This window comes from Protopterus annectens, chromosome 11.part0, assembly GCF_019279795.1.
Source record: "Protopterus annectens isolate FY-2018-M chromosome 11.part0, PAN1.0, whole genome shotgun sequence".
Lineage (NCBI taxonomy): Eukaryota > Metazoa > Chordata > Ceratodontiformes > Protopteridae > Protopterus > Protopterus annectens.
The window spans coordinates 777,886,200-777,903,752 of NC_056745.1; positions in this window are offsets into that span (position 1 = coordinate 777,886,200).

The window sequence follows — 17,553 nt, forward strand, 5'->3', positions numbered from 1 at the left end:
TGAATTCTTTAATTTTCCTGATATATGATACAATTCTAGTTGAGAGGATTAAAGGTTTAAACTCTATTTGGAGCTTCATTATCAGAGAGTCATGATCTGAGAAGGGGCATGGAACTATTGAGAAGTTAAGGATTTTTGTTTGTAAATCTTGAACTACGAATAATTTGTCTATTCTGGTTTGCGTTCCAAATCTATGGTCTTTATGGGAAAATAATAAGGATTTATCATCTTTTACTTTAAAAGTGTCAATGAAATGAAATGAATGAATCCATTTTTTTAAGGATTTTGAAATAGTTGCTATGCAAAAAGACTTCTTGGTGGTTTCAGAAGCTTCTAAGGTACAATTAAAGTCTCCTCCCAGTATAAGATTTCCTTTATAATTGTTGGAAATAAAATCTAGGTGTTTTTAATCATTCCTGCTCCAATTCCTGGGAACCAATATAGATTAGTTAAGGTCCGTATTTTGTTATTAAATTTAATTATAACAAATGCTAGTAGACTTTCTTTGTCTTCATATTTATAAATAACTTTTGGAGTGATTATTGTTTTCTTCCAGAGAATTGATGCTCCTTTTGTCTTTGTTCTATAGGAGGATTGAGGTAAGACTGTATAGTCCTTAGGGTTCCAAATAAAGCTATCATTAGTCTTAAAATGCATTTCCTGGAGAAATACTACTTGTGCCTTATTTAGATTTAAATATTTTAGTAAGTTTGATCTTTTATTTGCATTATTTAAGTCATTAGTATTTAATGATAAGAATGTTAAATCCATTTCAAGTTGTTGTTGGAAGAAACGTTTTTGCTTCTTTTGTTTTATTTCGATTATAGTAGCTATACCATATTCTCTGATAACATTGGATGCTATTTGTATGTGTGTAAACTTGGGAGTATAATTTAATTTTCTTTCTTCTTTAAATATAAGTAGGGTAAAATTCTGGTCAGGCTTTAAAAAAGTACTTTTATAAAACATTAATTCTAAAGTATCAAATACAAATAAATATGAATTTCCCATTAAACATAGAATGAAAGTCATTCCTAATCCAATAGATAAAGATAGATCTATTGGATTGTCACTTATACATTTAACCAACAATATCAACTGAGCTCCATATGTTAAATTATTATGTGGAAAATTTTCTTAAAAGAGATATGAAATTCTATATTATTCTATTATTGTTCTATAGTATTTTATATATCAGGATGGAATGTTAATAGTGTAAACAATTATTATGTTGACTTAGAAAATATCCAATATTTAGTTACCCTTAAGAGATCCTAAACATGTCATATATGTCATTTTGGATAAATTAAATGCAACAGAGGAGCATACACTAAATAAGCCAACAACAAATAGATTATTACTAAAATAATTTGACTAAAAGGACTCTACAGGAGACAATGAGTGATTACAAATGAAATATCAATGTACTGTAGGTGTACTTTCTTTCTTTTCTTTCCCACTCTTTAGCTCACCAACTTCAACTTACACTTATGAAAAGACATAGCTTATCAGTGGCATCCTGACTCAGAGTAGAGGTGCTCTACATTCTAGTGTGCAGTGCTTTTACATATATATAGATTTACAAAACAGAATCTAAGAATGAACTATGATCACCCTGACAATTCCCATCCTGCATAGGGCACCTCCTGCTTCCAGAATGGGTAATCACATCAGGTCTAGAATGAATGTGAAGGTACCTATATGGTAATCAAGACTTACCTTAGGTAAGTATTAATCAAATAGTATTTAGAGTATCTTAGAGAGTTCTCGGGGCAGTTAGAATACTTTTATGCCTCTCCTCCCTTGACCAAAAACAGAGATTTCCATTCCCTTTCTTTCCCTTGTTTTAAATCAGTACTAATAAAAGAAATTCAGCAAACATAGGTAAACAGAAATAACATTCAGTAGTCCGTCTTGTACATGACTCACAATCCATTAAACAAGTCAGTGACTAACATCACTTTAGTAAACATTATAAAGACAAATTAGAGATAATTTCCTAGCTCTTTAAATTTTCTGATAAAGCAAAAAGTTAACAATAAGCTATTTTAACTAAAAGTATAAAGCATTTCAATTTTTCCTTGCATGTATACATTTCTAATGTTTATATCATGTTATCAAAAGATGAAAATAGCAAACGCTATTTCATTGAACCTAAAATATCTAAACCACATAATATCGAACATTCAGAACAGCGAATTTGCTATTCCGAAACACATACACACAACACAAGTACACCTAAAAAACATCAATACACACACATACACTTATAATCCTACACCTAACCCTACACTAAACTATACATACACTACTGTCTATCCACTTACCTTAACCCAAACCCTAACCCTAAGGTCCATCACTATCGCACACTCACCTAACCCGCGCCCTAACCCTAACTCACTTAACCCACCCTTAAACCTAATTCACCTAACCCGCGCCCTAACCCTAACTCACCTAACCTGCACCCTAATCCTAACAACCACACAATCGCACACTTACCTGAACCCGAACTGTAAATCTCCACCACAGTGCTGAAAATAGCGAAGCCACAGCCCTAGGAAAGAATTCGGTGTTCTGCAGCTTCGCTATTTTTAGCATTCGATTAAAATGGGTCGATATTAGAACATTCGAAGTTTTAAAACTTCGATGTTCTGATATAGACCCCATTTCTACTTATTGTAGAGTCAGTAGCTGTCTTTGAAATTTGTACAATACTTCACTTCTTCAAATCATTCCTTTTTCAATTCAGGTTTTGTTTTGTCAAAACGGCAACAATATTTCAAGGGCACAATTAATATTTAGACTGATGTTTCAAATAAATAACTTGTCAGTTGCCAATTGAGTTAGTTTAGAATGTATGATTAGTGCAAATATAGCACGTTGCAAAAATAATATGTATTTTTTCGTGTGCTCTAGAGACTGTCATATGCAAGTGACATATATAATGTAGCATATATAGAGCAGATGGCTTATGGATTCAGGTTGTTAAAGTAAATTATGCTTATTAATCAGGCAGTTTCATTTAAATTCACAAGTAATTTGGGGACATTTCAGTTGAGTTTCCAGGAATGTCTAGTCCAATGTGAGTAATTGAGTCCACTTTTCTTCATAAACATGTCACAATTCATTAAACTAAGCAGAGTTTAACATCTGTCTAATAATCATTATAAAGACAAAGGATAGTAATTTCCTAGCTCTTCAAACTTTCTGATATCGCAAAATGTTGACAGTAAGATATTTTAACTGGAAGACTAAAACATTTCAATACTTCCTTGAGAATATATATATTTTTTTACTGTAGTGTCAAGAACTGATTTTGAAATCTATGCATTACTTCACTTCTTTCAAGTCATTCATTTTACAGTTCAGATTATATGTCAATAGCATTTCAAGGACACATTTAATATTTAAACTGATATTTTAAATTAATAGCTATCAGTTACCAAGTGAGTTTGTACAAAGATAACGTTGCAAAAAGTAATATGTATCTTTTCATATGCTCTAGAGACTGACAATTTCAAGTAACATATAAAATGTAACTTTTACAATGCAGACAGCTTGTGAACTCAGCATGTTAAAATGAATAGTACTTTTTAATCAAGCAGCTACATTTCAGTGCACATGTAGTTTGGGAACATTTCAGTTGTGTTTTCAGGAATATGTAATCCTATGAGGATAAATCATAAAATATTTACAAATAATCATATGTATTTATTTTACCTTGTTTAGGTTGTTTTTTCATTTTAATAACTAAACAACATTTTTTTATTATTTGTTATTTATGAGGCTAAATGCACTTCACAGATTCACAGTGTCCTTAGAAATTGCAGCGATTGTTTACTGTTGCTATGGCAACACAAATAGAATTTGAAGAAAGCTTCACTTCTCTTAACCAACAGTAAATTTCCCCTCCTTTTTATGTATATTTGTTAATACTAAAAGGAAATAATTCAAAGGACATATGTACATGAATGGAACATTTCAGAGTTAATCACAAACATGTCCCCAGTCCCAATAAGCATAACAGTGACTATCATTAATCTAATAAATATTGTAATAACAATTAATTAAGTTCACTATTCCAATTAGTCTACCATAAAACTAGATTATTTTAGACTATTATTTATCTATGTATAGATAGTGAGATATTAAATATATACAAACTATATTAGTATAGAAGATAGGAGAGAATTTAGAAAGGGAGACAAGATGCAGTTAAAATAAATAACGAGAAAAGAGAGAAGAGAGAAAGAAAAGAGAAAATTAAGAGAAAATGCACATATACTATGTATGTATGTTGATTTACACTCTAAATATTTTATGTGCTGTATAACCTTCCTTCTGTGAAAGAAAAGTACCCTGTTTTATATACCTGAGGTAATGTGAAAACTCTCATGTGTCATCTATTTTCAAAAAATATAGATAAAGATTCCAGTAGTTAGTTACCTTTGTTTTAAAATTCCAAACAGTAAAAATGGTCCTTTACAGTAATGTTAAAACAATTCATATCATTGCAGATGCTTTGAGAGATTTGGCTGTAACAATATCTGACTTTTGCTTCTTCTTTTTGACATCTGTCCAGACATTTGTTTCTTTTGTTCACTTAAGAGAAGGTGACATCCAATCCATATATTCTGGTAAAGTAATCACATTATTAGTTTTAATAAATTAAGAGGCTTCCTCTAAGTCAATAAAAGTCCTCATCTCTTTGGCATACAGTATTCTTATCTTAGCTGGATATGCAAGTTGTGCCTTGATTTTATTTTGTTTCAGAAACTTTATCATTGGCCACACTTGTTTCCTTTGTTCCATTATTTTAGATGGATAGTCATTATCAAATCTTATCAGGCTCTGTTTATTTTTTAGAGGTGCCTTCCTCCAAGCAGATCTTAAAATCAGTTCCTTGTCCAAGTATGAAAGAAATTTGATAATTATTGACCTAAGAGGAGAGTTTGAGTTAGTGGCAGGTTTCCCAAGAGCTCTGTGTGCCCTTTCAATGCCAAAGGAAAGTCCTTCTTTTAAATTTAAAAAGTTAGGGATCCAGCTTGATAAAAAGGAAATAATATCCTCACCTTCTGTGTTTTCAGGTAATCAGAAAATCCTGATGTTATTTCTCCTCTCCCTATTTTCCAAGTCATTTACTTTATTAACCAACCAAGTGTTTTGTTTAAGAAGCAGTTCTTTCTGTGTTTCCTCTTCCTTAAGTCTGCTTTCTAAGTCATTTAGAGAAACCTCTATTCCTGTTATCCTTGTCTGGTGTTGTTGTAGCATTTCCTTGAGAGTGTCAGCCTGTTTTTGACTGCTTGTTTTAAGATTTTCCAAGTTCTCTTTAAAATCATCCATCTTCAAAGACAATTCCTGCAGGGTAGATGCCATCTGTTGTAGTTCCTTCTTTAAGGCAGCATCTTATTTGAGTTACTTATTTTAACAAATTAATATATCTCCAAGCTTTTTGACAGGAAATTATTTGTAAAACTTCACCAAAGTTTCCAATTATGTAAATTAGTCCTTTATCTATAAGATTTTATACTTTGAAGAAGAAAAAAAGAATATTTTTTTCCTGTCTTATTTAACTAGTTATATGGAGCTCTAAAATACTGCTGCTTTTAGTTAGCCATTCAGGCTCTGCCCCCACAATATTTAATCTTCACTATAAATTTCCTATCTGATAAACAGTGAGTCACCCGATGAACTACAAAAGGGATTAATCTTTTGTTTAACTATAATATTTATTATAACCTGATGTGGCACTGAATCAAATGCTTTTGTGAAATAACATCAGAAAATCCTGATGTTATTTCTCCTCTCCCTATTTTCCAAGTCATTTACTTTATTAACCAACCAAGTGTTTTGTTTAAGAAGCAGTCCATTCCCATCATAGTATTAGAAACCCAAAAGACTTGGAGAAATTAAAAACGGGGGAAATAGTTATAGTATGATTGGCATCATCTTGAATCTTGAGTACATTTGCAGAAAGTCCTATGTCAAAGAACAAATGTTATCATCACAACAATTAATTAGATTGGTCAAATATGAATTCCCAGTAAAAAAGCCATATTGGAGAAATAGTCACATCACATCACATGGGATCATCCAATACCAACAGTCCAAAAGGTAGATGCTAGAAAACCAGATATAGTGGTCCAAGGAAAGAAGACAAAAGTAGCATAAATCATTGAAATCGCCACACCTAGTGACTACAGTGTCTTGCGTACAGAGAGACACAAAGTCATAAAATACCTCGACCTGCAGGCAGAAACGAGAGCCATGTGGAAGAAAGATACCCAGACAGTTCTAATAGTACTAGGAGCAAATGGTCTTATAAAAAAGAATTTACAGTCGTATTTAGATATGTTACCAATTCATGTAACACCATACGAATTACAGAAGGAGTCATTACTGGGCACATTGGGGGGGTGCTGAGAAGAACACTTTGGGCTAACATCAAAGAGTCAGACAATACTAATTTCATGAACTTTAATCATACTTTGACTTAGGAATGGGGTCCATTCCCATCATAGTATTAGAAACCCAAAAGACTTGGAGAAATTAAAAACGGGGGAAATAGTTATAGTATGATTGGCATCATCTTGAATGAGATGACAAACAACATGCTCACAGCATTTACTGAGAATATAACTTGGACTGCCTTGCAATTTTTAGTCACGATGTCTTATTTTCAAATGCTTGGCACAAAGCCCTCTTCCAAAGATCTTTGGCTTAAATCCAATAAACAAACAAAAATAGTTTTAGCAGTTCCATTAAAAATTCATTCAGACCATCAGGTCCAGTTGTGTAATTAGATTTAATGAATCTTAATGCCTTAATAACTAATACAGCTGAAACTGTTGGACATTTACCAAAAAAAAAAAATAGCATCTGAATTGACCATGATGCTGTATTTGTAAAACAAAAATGTTTACCAGGGAATATATCAGCTCATCTGAGTTCCCTATTATGTGATTGAAACCTTAGGTTATTGAACACCTAAAGGTCAATCACTAAATGTCGAAGTCTGAAAATTGCGAACAGCCGTTTCCACACAGGGAAAAGAATCATTTGGCCGTTATGTGGATTTTGTTCTTTCTCCACTGTAGAGTGATTTTGGAGTTGGTATATTTAGTTGGGGGGGGGGCCCGACTTCATTTATGTCTAAAACTTTTTTTTTCAATGATGTCCACAGGTTATATCAGCAAACAAGCTTTTATTTAAAACAGATAACGTAAAACACTACGAAGTGTTTTTTGTTCAGCACAGTGTCCGAACTTCCTCAGACAAACACTGGCGCTACCAACAGCCTGTGTTTAAAAAGTGAATCAGTTAGTACGTCATTCGTTCATTTAGTCAATTAGTTCAATTAAACAATTCTCTTTAACATAATTAAGCAAGTGGACAGCAAGTATTATGTTGCAAAACAATCGGTCAATGTTAGAAAATATGTGTATATGTTACTTGTTTTTACACTGAAAATGTAAACTTGAAATAAAAACAGTAATGTTGACCTTAGTATAACTTCGTTCGCATACACTTGTAAATGCAGTCCAAATCTGTTCTAAAGGGGGACTTGGGAATTTTTTTTGTAAATCAAAAGGCAAGTAAGTTCTCTTTTAATAAAGATATTTACTGAACCCAAGACCACAGTTTCATTTACTGCACTAAATCTATATCCTATTATCTAAAAATTCAGGATACACTAAAATTTTATCATAACAAAAAGGTTGTTTAAAAATATGTGTTTAAAAATATTGATCAAAAAGTATATACATATCTATATATAAAAAAGTATATATGTGTACATATATACAAGTGTGTGTATGTATAACCCCATACACAAAATGTGTATTCACACACCTGCAAAATACATGTGTAAATCAAGTGTACTGTATTATAACCCATGGTTTCAGTGTACCACACCTCTCTTGATAATATTCTTATTAATATTTTATTATTTTATTATTATTAATGTTTTAATTAATGTTAATATTATATAGTGTTCTTACATGAGTTAGTCTGTTGTGTCCTATTTCCAACTAATTACTCAAATAGTTGTGTTGAAAACTGATATAATGGGCTAAACAGTTAAAACATCAAAAAAGCTCTAGCTGCTAAACCTCGAATACACTCACCTTAATAAACTTCTAAGTTTTAATATACAGGTTATCAAACATACTTCGTTAAGCCCTGGTTCTCTACAGGCCATTAAGCGTAATTGCCAACTTAGCTCATTCTTTTCCAATTCTAGTCTCAATAGGTTCTCATTTGTCAAATTAGGGACATTTTCTGAGACTTGATCAATGGCCATGAATGTAAATGAATGGCCTGTGTGTGATCTACATATGGTCCCACTATTACGTATAGGAGAGGTACTAACATGAAAGAGTTATTAGAAAGGAGACTGGGGGTAGATAAAAAGAAGAGAGGGACCAAAAAATGCGGTTCATGTAGGTATTGTGCCTACATAGAGACAGCTGATAGTTTCACTATAAGGAAAGAAACTTATTTTCTTAGAAATACTTACAACTGTAACAGTAAAAGAATAGTGTACTTAGCACAGTGTGAACATTGTCCATCTTTCTACATAGGGAAGACGGACAGACGGTTGAAGGATAGGGTATATGAGCACATTTATGCCATTACCAAAAATAAAGAGGAGAACGCCCTTGCGAGACATTGTAGATCACACACAGGCCATTCATTTACATTCATGGCCATTGATCAAGTCTCAGAAAATGCCCCTGATTTGACAAATGAGAACCTATTGAGACTAGAATTGGAAAAGAAGGAGCTAAGTTGGAAATTATGCTTAATGGCCTGTAGAGAACCAGGGCTTAATGAAGTATGTTCGATAACCTGTATATTAAAACTTAGAAGTTTATTAAGGTGAGTGTATTCGAGGTTTAGCAGCTAGAGCTTTTTTTGACGTTTTAACTGTTTAGCCCATTATATCAGTTTTCAACACAACTATTTGAGTAATTAGTTGGAAATAGGACACAACAGACTAACTCATGTAAGAACACTATATAATATTAACATTAATTAAAACAACATTAATAATAATAAAATAATAAAATATTAATAAGAATATTATAAAGAGAGGTGTGGTACACTGAAACCATGGGTTATAATACAGTACACTTGATTTACGCATGTATTTTGCAGGTGTGTGAATACACATTTTGTGTATGGGGTTATACATACACACACTTGTATATATGTACACATATATACTTTTTTATATATAGATATGTATATACTTTTTAATCAATATTTTTAAACACATATTTTTAAACAACCTTTTTGTTATGATAAAATTTTAGTGTATCCTGAATTTTTAGATAATAGGATATAGATTTAGTGTAGTAAATGAAACTGTGGTCTTGGGTTCAGTAAATATCTTTATTAAAAGAGAACTTACTTGCCTTTTGATTTACAAAAAAAGTTCCCAAGTCCCCCTTTAGAACAGATTTGGACTGCATTTACAAGTGTATGCGAACGAAGTTATACTAAGGTCAACATTACTGTTTTTATTTCAAGTTTACATTTTCAGTGTAAAAACAAGTAGCATATACACATATTTTCTAACATTGACCGATTGTTTTGCAACATAATACTTGCTGTCCACTTGCTTAATTATGTTAAAGAGAATTGTTTAATTGAACTAATTGACTAAATGAATGAATGACGTACTAACTGATTCACTTTTTAAACACAGGCTGTTGGTAGCGCCAGTGTTTGTCTGAGGAAGTTCGGACACTGTGCTGAATGAAAAACACTTCGTAGTGTTTTACATTATCTGTTTTAAATAAAAATTTGTTTGCTGATATAACCTGTGGACATCATTGAAGGAAAATTCACCTCCGTCCGATTGTGGTACCAACACTTCTTTTTTACTTTTACGTAGTTTAAGCAGTTTGGTTCGGTTAAAACTTTTTTTTTTATTTGGCCAACGGCATTGTTTCCCTATGTGGAAACGGCCATTTCTGATGTTAAGGATTCGATATTTTGTGATTGACCTTTAGGTGTTCAATAATTTAAGGTTTCAATCATGTAATATAGACTCGCTCATCTGCTGGCATCTGTAATGAGATCACCAGCTATCAATAAAGTAATGGAAGAAGAAAATCCTTTCCATAAGAGTCCAGATGTTGAACAATCCTTATTATTATATTTAGCATCTTCTGCTAATCTTATTTCATAGTCATTCTTAGCTAACCTTAATTTGTTTCCTGTATTGGGGGGCTTTCTTATACTTCCTCCTTATAACTTTATCCTTTTTGATGATTACCCAAGCTCTTAGACCACCACAGAGACAGTTGATTGTTCTCAGTATTAGTTCTGCCCAGAAGAACAAATCTTGTAATTAAGTCATTTATGAAATCATAGACTACAGTCCATCTTTCATCTATGTTCTTCCCATCCATCATGATCTGATATTGCCAAAACCCTAGTTCATTGTTAATTGGGGCAAAGTCTGATCTATAAAATTTCCTAGAGAAATTGCAGTTCACATGGTATTGATTCACCATAATGGCAACTTTGCTGTTTAAACAAAGGTGATCAGAAGCATCTAGGGTCAGTTCAATTGTACATCTTAAAATCTGTGCTTATTATTAAGTCAAATAACATCAAGCATTTTATTTTCTTTAGTTGGTTTATTAACAATTTGTGAATAATTATATAAAATGGTATTCTCCATATTATTATTAGTCATAGTAATTCTGTAAGATGGAGCACTCCAGCCAAATCTAGGAACATTCTGCTACAATATCACAGTGATTTAAAAAACAGTTACAAATACATTGCTCAAACCTAGTATCTTGATCACATTTTAAATTGGTGGTCTGTAAAATAGGGCAAAATCCCACTTTGCCTTGCTACTAGCTAATTGAACTACTAACAACTCAGGACTGACTTCAGATCATAAAGTAACAGATGAAAATTTAGATGTCTCATACATTGAAACACCATCCCCTTTTATGTAGGTTCTAATCATATGGTACTCTAAAACCAGGTAGATAAAAAGGTGTATCACAGGCAATGAACCACATTTCAGTCATTAGTAATATATCAAATTCTTGCTGTCAGTTCCTGCTTCTGTGTCATTTAGTTTGTTATTAAGGCTCCTGCAGCGGGATCAGAAAACATTTTTAATAAACAGTATTCTTCTTCCTCAGACTTATCCTAAAAATGATTTAATCAACTTTGTAATATGTGTACCAGCAAGTCTATTCCTCTGGAAACTTAAGTGCAATTATCCCTACAGAAACATACTTTTACTCCCAAATCTTCCCATAAGGTAGTAATCTTAACAGAAGTTGCAAAATATTCCATTTTAATAATGTTGGCCATTTTTTTAGTTTGGCTTTTCAGAAGACATGAGGTTGCTAGGATGTCACAAAATACCATTTTAAAGCCCAGAGTGTTTCTTAGTGTTAAAAGCTTCCTAACCTCACTTTTAAAAAACTCAGTGTTTGTACTACCCATATCATCATACCCTTCCATAACAACAATAGTATCATTAGCTATAGGTTTTCCACATTAATGCATAATAGTTTCTAACTTTTCTGACATTCTATCTCCTTTCAAAAAGAATAAAGTAATTAAATCATGCTATAACCTAGGGAATATATTTCTCAATGCTCTTAGAATAGAATCTCCCAGGATTAATACTTGGCTAATACAGCTATTGCATGATAAATTTTTACCATGCTTTATATAGTTATCCAAAATCGCACTACTAGCACCACTCCCTAAAGCTGTCTTGCATTTTTTCTTCTTCTCTGCCTGGGATCGTTATTATCTGTCCAGCTGAGCTATTTCACTCAATAACCTTTCTTGTTCATTGCCACACAATTAGAAGCTAATCTGAGGAAATGAGGTTTGTCAATTAACCTAGGTGTTTGAGGATAATTCACTTTTCTATCTGGGTTCCAGAATTTATTTCAACAATTTCCTCTGATGTGGGGCTATTGTTTTCAACACTGGTGATATTAATTGGAGTCCCTGCTGCACCTACACCACTGTCAGGTTGCACTTTGGTGGAATTACTACACATTAGAAAGGTAGTATTGTCTAATGATATTGTTTGACTCTCCTCATTATGTTGGTTCAAGGTTAGGGAGCCCTCCCTCCATAAACAAATCATACTGGATTCCTATATGCTGCAAGCTAACAAAAAGAGAGACCAGGGACTGATGTGCCACACTCTTTCATACCTTAATAATGGCATAATGACTCAAAATTTGCTCATGCATAAATTTGCAGCCTTTAGGGATGGAGGCATTATGCATAAATTTATCCTTTTGGGAGACACAACAAGTGATCTAGAGAACAAATTCTTAGTCTAATGGGCCTCGCGACCATTCACTAGGAACTGCATCTTACTAAACTTTTTAAAATAAGCCATACAATATTGTGTTTCATATGTCTAGTTGAACTGTAATGTACTGTATGCCAAATGCATTAGTGTCCCAAGCAGATATTTACAAGAAACAAACATGCATTGCTATGAAATCCCTCTACAGTTAGTACCTAAACAGGGGACAGCCATAATAATACATTTTAGCTCATTAAGTCAAGACACACAGTGCAAAGTATTACATCCCTCAGACACACACACGCACACACACACACACACACACACACACACACACACACACACACACACACACACACACACACACACACACACACACACACACACACACACACATACACACACACACACACACATGCACACACACGCGTGCGTGCTTATACATACACATACACACACCACCATCACCACTTGTTTGACCATCACCTCAGATGTGGGTTCCTATTAGATGACCAAAGATGCATTCTTTCTAATGCATCTTGGTTGAACTTGAAAAGATGAAAAGGCAAAATAACGAAGCAGCGGTGGGTATGGGGGGGGGGCGAAGCCCCTCACTTTATGTTATGTTTTAAGTGTTTTTTTTTTTTGGAACAGCGATTTTTTTCTCTTGGAAAAAAATCACTGTTCTAAGTGTTTGAGGTTGTAAGCTTTCACTTACATGGGGTCGAAAAATCATCATTCGCTTTTCTAAGCATTCGATGATTTAATATAGACCCTCAAATGTCATATTGTGACACCTTAGCCCCAACAAGCTACCTGGTGAATACCTTATGATGGCTGCAGAAGCAATAAACTACCCCATCTCAGTTCTAATAAATTGCTCCATTAGTGAAGCATATGTTCCTACCTCTAGAAAAAAAGCCACATTCTTCCCGTCTACAAAGGAAGGCATTCAACTGAACTATACAACTACAAGCCCATTGCCATCCCCTTCCCCCTATGAAAAATACTCAAAAATGCATCCAGTCACAACTCTTAAATTATCTCACACAAAATAACCTCCTCTCTTCATCTCAGCATGGCTTTTGTCCCCACCACAGTACCCCTACTGCTTTACTTAGTTTCACTAATACAGTAAATACATAGAGGAATGACAGAAACCTAGTTTCTGTCCTCTTCCTTGATTTATCCAAGGCCTTTGACACAGTCTCTCACATTCTTCTTCTTGACAGACTTCATAACTTAGGACTCATCACCACTGATATACCATGGATTCATAGCTACCTCCAAAATACTTGAACATATTCTGCTCACATTCTTAATAACATCCAAGTGATCTTGCTAAACAAACTTGGGCAATGTTACTACAAATTAGCACAATTCGCTGACAACCTTACAAATACAACACACCACTCTGCTACCCTAAGGAAATTACAGTGGCTGGATTTCCGACATTATCTAATCTACTTATAACTTCCACAGATCCATAACATTGTATATAAGTCTAGCAACTGTTCATCCATTTCCAACCTCATACAAATATATAACTGTTCCAGGCAAGTAAGTTCATCAGACAAATACCTAGTACATGTATCCAAGCCAACAATTCTGCTGATGAATCACTACTCTCCCTCCAGCTTACTAAATCCTGAATGCAAATCCACTAGCAGTACAACAAGAACACTCTCTAAAATCATTTAAAACTAAACTAAAGTCCTACCTACAATCTCTGTACATGTATTGTTCCTGGAAAAATCTCAAACCCTTACTGTCACCACTCTTTTATGTAACTGACCATAATACAGCTATTTTTTCACAATCTCTGTCTGACTATCATCTCACCCTCTCCACTACTGCCTCTGCCTCCCTTTTACCTGGACTTTCTCCTCAATACTCCCTTATAATTTGTAAATATCTTTATCCTATAATTACTTCACTGTCTCCTACTCAAAACTCAATGGGCAGGATTCACGAAGCCTCCGTGTAAGAGTTACAAGGCTTACACGGCGGCTGCAGTTAAACGGTGTGATGTCAGCATGTCATGCATATGCATGAGGGCATGCTGAATCACACCTAAGGCTTACACGGTCCATGGAAGACAGTAGGGGGCGTGTCCGTAGGCCGAGCCCTGCAAATGGACATGCCCCCAGAAGAGTAAAAGTCCCGAAAGTAAACCTCCACGACAGAGTCCGTGTAAATGTGAATAAACACAACACAACACAACACATGCCCCCACAGACTATGAACATAAAACATATAAATGAACATGTTATATATTTTTTTTAAATTGTAAAGATGTTTGCCTGTGAGTGCGCTTGTTTGCACGGGCGTGCCCGTAGCTTAGCCACAGTTAGCAGTCAGTGGAAAAGTATATAAGAACTTCATATGCAAAGTAAGCCAAGAAGCAATAGCGTAGCGGTAGAGACGTCGGCTGAAGAGCAGGCAGTCATGGTTTGAGCTCCCCCAACATCAATTTTTATTTTTAGTGAAATAAGCACGAAACAAGTCCCTGACATATATGTACACATATAAAATTATATTTTATGTAAAATGTAATGAAATGGGCCATTTATTTTGAAGAAATGTGAGATAACAAAATAATAAAAAATGTCAGATGTGCCTATAGCTGAGCTACAGTTTAACAAGTTGAGTGCATCTGCCCGTAGGTGAGCAGTGGTTTAACAGGTGTAAAATGAGTGCCCGTAGGTGAGCAGTGGCTTAACATGCTGAAACTGTGTGCCCCTAGCTGAGCTGAGCGTAATATGCATGCTGACAGCCAAATGACGTGTAAACCAGCGTACCTTGTTTTCGCGGAGCTGCGCACCGCGCCAACAAGCTAACCGATGGGCAACGTTGAGCAAGCTGTAACAAAACTGCCTTTACACAGACACACCTCCAAGCCTGTGTAGACAGTCATAAAATATAAAAAGCAGTGGCCAGGTTCAAACCCAGGATACCATGCACCATAGTCAAGGTACTGAACCACTAAGCCATGACAGCTGCACTTAGAAATGCAGTAATAGCATATATAGGAATGAATAGAAAGAGGACCATGACAAAGCAGGTTTTGTGAAGCTGATACAATTCCAAAATGGCCAATCACAGATAAGTGCAGGAAAAATGGCATATATAAGCCCCATAGGCGGGAATACACAGCATAACCGATTGTAGAACCAACTTGCAGACAGAATGTCAGGTGTAGGTGAGGGTAGTTGCTTTCGAGCACAGAGGTGGGGCATTGAGGAGTCCAAATATATGGTTTGGCTCCTTGTCCACAATCATGAGGCCCAACTCATGCAGGGCCAGGTCCTGTGGGGAGCATATAAGGCTGAGGCGTGGGAACGGTTGGCTCATGATCTTACCAGTGCCACAGGGATACCAAGGACTGGTGAGCAGGTCCGTCACCACCATGCGGACCTGAAGAGATGGAAGTAGGACCAACTGAACCGTTGGATCCAGGAGGCCCGGCAAATGCCCAATGCCCCACTACTGAGTAAGTTACATCTAATTATTTATGTAAGAAATTAACCTAGCTGATATTATGGAGATGTGTATTCCAATATTACTTTATTTATATTACAGCTGCAGGTGTCCGTTCTGTGAACCGTAGAGCCTATGGCGATAGGCTGGTGCGGTTGCACCACCAGGCAGGTCAGTAATCCCCTCCCTGTAACTGTTAATAAATATAAAAGTATGACAGTTAGCAAAAGAGTGCAGTGTAGTCACTAAGTAATAAAATGTGCAAGTAACAGTGTAAGAGGGTTTGCAAGTATTGCTTGATTACAAAAGTGTGATGCAGTCTGTAATCCAAACAGAAAAATGAAAAAGTCTGAAATAAAGTCTGAAATAAAGATGTCCCATCTGTAATATAATAGTACATAACCTGCAGCAGGCTGAAAAGTACAGCTACATAAGCTGAGTAAAACACATGTGTGAAATATATCCCTGTTGAAATACAGAAACATGACAGAAGTGAGACTGTTGGAAAGGATTGTAATAACTACAGGTAAAACATGTCAATAAAGCCTAGAATTAAGTACCATCCTGAATTGTAAAAATAAAACAAGTGAGAGAGTGTGAGAAAGAGTTATGAATCCACCAATAAAGTAGTAATAACTCCTGAATAAAGTATACTGCAGTCAGTAAAGAATGAAATGAATGTGACAAGCAGAACCAAACTGAAAAATGTGTTGAAAATGTTACTGCAGCTGGAATGTGTATCCCAAAATCTGGATATGTTGCTCTCAGTCTGCAATATGCAGATAGTATGGTTGTCTGAAATACCAAACATCCACAGCTGTCTATAGCTATATAAAGCAAATGTAGCAGGATGATGTAGCTGAACAGAGCCAGATATGAATGTGTATGAATAAAAATGAAAATGTATATTGATGTAGAAGTAACATTCCTATCACCAACTTGAAGTAGTTATCACATAGGAAACTGTACGTAGAACTGTAGTGTGTATATATCTGCAGCTATTAGAAATGTACAGCATATGTATTGGTATTTGAAGGTGTTAATTAAATTTTCTTCACCCTACCCTATAACCACATATAATCCATTCCACGTGAAATTGGTATGTGCAATCACAATTAACACCCCTGGACATTTGTCCTGTTGGGTCATACATATTTGCATGTAAGTTGATGCATCTGCCCTGTTCATACATCCAAACCTGATGGCCTGTTGCCATCACTCAACCCTGCATGTTGTTGGACTGTGTATTGCTGTTCAAAATATGCATGTGTTATGCTTGCTGTTCAGTGGTTTGAATATCTGGGTGTTTGGTTAATGGGAATACTAATGCATGCTGTTACAACTAATTGTGAATGGTATTGTACGTTACTAACCCAAACTGTCATGACATAATGCAAAACATAGGACGACAGGGAAGGCGGGTTCCAGCGGACCCACCTCTCCCACCTCAGCTGGCGAGTGCACCTGGCAGTAGTGCCCAGTCCGGACCCTCCTCTGGTGGCACTGTGCCACCTGCAGGTGGAAGCACTGCAGGGGATGGGGCTCGTCCCCCCTCTGCAAGTGTGGCTGGAGGAGAACAACCACTCACCCTCCTTAGTGTCCGGACTGTGGTGCGTAGGGAGATCCAGGAAGCTGTTCTTGGGCCCCTATGCCAGCTTGAGGCACAGGTGGCACAACTAACGGGCGTGCCTGCTGCCCGGCCTACACAGCCCCCAGCACAGCCCCATCCTGGGCTGTGAAGGCACAGTGGCAACTGC